This window comes from Zonotrichia albicollis, chromosome 23 (assembly GCF_047830755.1).
Source record: "Zonotrichia albicollis isolate bZonAlb1 chromosome 23, bZonAlb1.hap1, whole genome shotgun sequence".
In the NCBI taxonomy this organism is placed as follows: Eukaryota; Metazoa; Chordata; class Aves; order Passeriformes; family Passerellidae; genus Zonotrichia; species Zonotrichia albicollis.
This window is the reverse complement of record NC_133841.1, coordinates 4,261,071-4,265,766: the sequence shown is the minus strand read 5'-3', so window position 1 is coordinate 4,265,766 and position 4,696 is coordinate 4,261,071. Positions and strand designations below refer to the sequence as shown.

Below are 4,696 nucleotides of genomic sequence, written 5' to 3'. Positions count from 1 at the left end.
GGGAGAGAAGGTCTTGTGCTGACAGAGAGATGCTGGGACTTGGCTGAGGTGGCTGCTGGGCTTTGAACTGGGCACTGCAATGGGGGCCAGGAGGTGCCTTGGCTGCAGAGGGTTTGAGTGCAGTGCTGCTTCTCATGTGTCTTCACTTTGTGCTTCTCCTGCCCTCTGTGCCAGGTGCACCTGTGAGCCCGAGCCATGTCCTGCTGCAGGCCCTGTGACCCTTGCTGCCAGCCCTGTGGGCCCTGCCCGCTGGCCAGCAGCTGCACTGAGTGCTGTGTCAGGCAGTGCCAGAGCTCCCACGTTGTCATTGAGCCGCCTGCTGTGCTGGTGACCCTGCCTGGGCCCATCCTCAGCTCCTCCCCCCAGAACACCGCCGTGGGATCCTCCACCTCTGCTGCTGTTGGCAACATCCTCAGCTGTGGCGGAGTGCCCATCAGCTCTGGGGGCTTTGACATCTCCTGCATCACCAACTGCTATGGTGGCAGCAGATGCCGTCCCTGCTAAATCTGCTGGCAATGACTTCCAGCAAGAACGCCCAAGACGTCAAAGCATGGTTTTGGGCAGGAAATAGAGCTTCAGAGAATTGCATTTAGAGCTTTGGACCATCGATTCCTCTTTCTAGTCTTGTCTCCTTTTCTCCCCAAGGCAGTCTAGTGTGGGCCTACTGTTCTCTCTACCTAAAGAACACCACATGAGATCTTCATCTTAGTGGCTGCTCTGGTGCTCTCTGAGCCATCTCCTTTTCTTCTGTAAACTTATTAAAACTGTATTGCATTCAAGTCTTGGTCTCTCTGTCGTCTGTTGTTCTGTCTGTTGTTTAGTTTTTCAAATAAAAAGGGGGATTAAGCAATGTTTGGGCCTCACTGTAGGGGATTTTTGTTGGTGCCCTTTTCCCTCAGAGCTGATGAAGAATATCCCGGGCTAGCTTCCAGACAAAGGCCATCATGGAGACTTTGTCTCCAAAGAAGTGGGGATGTGGAACAACAACTAATGGGCACAGCCCACAACTCATCTCTTCCTATCCTTCCTTCATTGCCTGGCCTGGTATTTGTGGCCTGCACACCTGGGAAAAATTAGATGAGATCCAAGCCTCACACAGTCCCTCAGCACTCGGCAGGGCCCAGCTGCTGCCCAGACATGCAGCGCTGAGGGGACCGCACCTCCGGGCACAGCCAGCAGGGGCGCTGCTGGCTCCTGGCTGGGCAGGGCGCATGCGATGATTCCCCCATGGCAGCAGAGGGCACCGTGGTGCGAGCTCGGGGGTCACCCGGTAATGGCGGCATTACCAAGATGGGAAGGGATGGAATAAAGTCTTGGCTTTACAAAGCCCGAAGGTCAGCTGATCCTGCAGCCCTAGCAGAACTCTTGGGAGCAAAAGATGGAATGGCAGGAATGAGTAAGAGTTCCTGGGTGATGGATGAGATCGATCAGAAGCTCTACAGCTGTGGATGGAACTGCAGGATATCTCAGCAGGAAGGAGCTGCAGGGCTATGGTTCAGCAAAACCCAGAGCATTGCTGAAGAAGCAGCAGGCTTCCAGCCGTGGCACCCCGGCTCCAAGCCGTGCAAGGAAAGGCGGGGTGGGGATTCCAAGCACCTGTATCTATGTTGAAAAGTCTCTCTTTTAGTGTGGTATAATGTTAACAATGACCCAGTAGATAGCCTGCACTTACAAGCAGAGCTCCACTCACAGCAGAAGAAAGGCAGCAGGAGAGGGAAGCATGCAGTGGTGACAAATCCTCCCCACAGTGCTGCAGTCTCTCTCCCCTCCAATAGCAGAGAGAGAGAAAGAGAGCCAGGAGCTGCACCCAACATCATTTTCCCAGTGTAAATATCTCAGCATCTCTGGCCTCCAGTTGGAAACCTCAGATATGAGAAGTGTAGCCAGATGCCCTCCTCCCTAGAGCTTGGCCACTTCTTTTCTCTTTCTTAAGTTCTCAATCACTAGCGTTACCTAGAAAATTATGGGACAAAATTTGTCCTATAATTCAGGATGTTGAATCAAAAGGAAAGATTCTAACCCGCCACAGCTTCTAGAGGAACAGGAAGAGCACTCAACTGTTCTATATGGGTAGAACCAACTGTCCTATATCTCACAGCAGAGCAACATCTGAATATGGGTTCCTTTAGTCCAAGAAACATTTCCCAGGGGGTCTCAACCCTGCTCCACAAGCACCAGGGTGATGAGATGTGGAAAGAGATCTGGCATTGGCCCGGAGAGGAGGGGCCTGTGTGCCACCCTGGCCACCAGCAACGTTCCACCAGAAGGTGAATCACTGAATGTTAATAACATGCAGAAGTGGGCAGGCAGCCTTATGGTTTCTCCCTCTCCATAAAGCAAAAAATGAAGAGTACAGGAGACAGAAACTGATTTCAGTGCTAGTTCTCTGCCAGCTTCAAGCTGTGACCATTCAGCTGTAGATTCCAGACAAAGTGCCATTCCTGATAGCAAAGGAAACATCTTTATCTCTGAGATCATGAGCACTCCAGGGAAGAGTCCTGCTGCTCTGAACTGCACATGCCCGTGGGAGGGTCACCCAGGCACAGAATGAGGCACATATAATCAAACATATCAGCGTGTAATAATGCAAAGATCTGTATGGTCCCAGAGAGTCAGCAAAGAGTCAGGAACAGACAGAAAAAATGTGCAGTTCTCGGAACTCTGCTGATGAGATACTGGAGACAAGAGAGGCAGAAAATTATTCAGATACCTTGAGTAATGATCAGGCGTGAGACAACTCCTGATATTCCCAGAGGACCCACAGAGAGGGCACAGAAAGACCAAGAGACAAATCAGGCCAACACAATTTTTCTCGGAACACTGTTTAAGTAGCAACGAGGGGCGATGCAAGCCAGCGTGCAACAGTGATTGACCATCATGGAGAGATGGGAAAAGCGAGAAAAAATGATGAGTCATGACCCCTCACATGGCAGTCCTTGAGCATGTGGGCAAGAAGCACGAGACTGACGCCGATTTCCTGACAATTTGGACAAAACCAAACCCACAGGAATGACACAGGTGAACATATTTGTCCACAGCGGATGCTGCCAAGTGATGGTCTGAGCATTCTAAATGCACCCAGCATTGGTTTTGCCCAGGAAACCTTTGAATCTCTCATCCCAGCACACAGAGAAATGACCCTTCATGTAGGAAAGCACAGAGAATTAGCCGGGAAATGAAAAGGCAGCAGAGGAGGAAATGAGGACAGAACCCCTATCATTAACTGGGATGGTGCATATTTGACATGTAGTGGTCAGAAAATTATAACTTCCACAAAGGTTCCTGTGGGCCTGAGGCAGGCCAGAACTGCTATAAAAGGCAACCCAGGTCTCTGCTCTCTCATCCACTTCTCTCATCTCCTCCTCCTCATCAGGAAACAGGTAAGTGGGAAGCCTCTTCTCCTCCTCCTCCAGCTGCTTCAAGACCAGCTCTTGCTTGGCTGGAGGTCTCAGCTGAGAGGAGCTGTCATAGTGCAGGGCTGGGCACTGCTTGTGTGGGGAGAGGGCAGGGGCGAGAAGGTCTTGTGCAGACAGAGAGAGGCTGGGACTTGGCTCAGGTGGCTCCTGGGATTTGAGCTGGGCACTGCAATGAGGGTCAGGGAATGTCTTGGCTGAAGGGTGTTTGGTGCTATTGCTGGCTCTCCTTTGTCCTCACTTTGTACTTCTTTTTCCTTCCATCCTAGGTGCACCTGTGAGCCCCAGCCATGTCCTGCTGCAAGCCTTGTGACCCTTGCTGCCAGCCCTGTGGGCCCTGCCCGCTGGCCAGCAGCTGCAATGAGTGCTGTGTCAGGCAGTGCCAGAGCTCCCACGTTGTCATTGAGCCGCCTGCTGTGCTGGTGACCCTGCCTGGGCCCATCCTCAGCTCCTCGCCACAGAACACCGCCGTGGGATCCTCCACCTCTGCTGCTGTTGGCAACATCCTCAGCTGTGGCGGAGTGCCCATCAGCTCTGGGGGCTTTGACATCTCCTGCATCACCAACTGCTATGGTGGCAACAGGTGCCGTCCCTGCTAAACCTGCTGGCAATGTCTTCCGGCAAGAACACCCAAGAATTCGAAGCATGGTTTTGGGCAGGAAATAGAGCTTCTGAAAATTGTATTTAGAACTTTGGAACATCCCTTCCTTGCTCTATTCTCCCCTCCATTTCTGTCCCTCACTCCCCCAGGCAGTCTAGTGTGGACCTGCCGTCCTTCCTACCTCTGCAGGGCAGTGCAAAGAGCACCACATGGGAGCTCCATCTTAGTGGCTACTCCTGGTGCTCTCTGTAAGCCATCTGCTTTTCTTCTTTAAACTTATTAAAACTGTCTTGCATTCAAGTCTTGGTCTCTGAGTCATCTGTTTTTCTGAGGCAACTCCTCCAGTTTGCTCAGGAAAAAGATGGAGAATGCAATGTTGAGGGCTCGCTGTAGTGGAATTTACTTTGTGCCCTTTTCCTTTGGAGCTGATGAAGAATATCTGTTACAGCGACCTGATGAGGTCTTCAGGTGAGAGAAGTGGACGAGAATCTTAGTTGATGATCAGAAGGCTGGATTTATTGATATATGATATATAATACATTATAACTATACTAAAAGGAATAAGGAGAGAAGTTGCAGAGGCTTGCTAAGCTAAGAATAGAATAGGAAAAAATGCATCACAAAGTTCTGTGTCCAGGGAATCTGTCCCCGAGCTTGCTCCTGTGATTGGCCCTTAATTGTA

General features: G+C 51.1%; 1 pseudogene; it reads left to right on the top strand.

Annotated features, from left to right (window-relative positions):
• Nucleotides 1-3,244: 3,244 nt before the first annotated feature.
• Nucleotides 3,245-4,196, top strand: LOC141731542 (feather keratin Cos1-1/Cos1-3/Cos2-1-like; annotated as a pseudogene).
• The last annotated feature ends 500 nt before the right edge of the window (nt 4,197-4,696 follow it).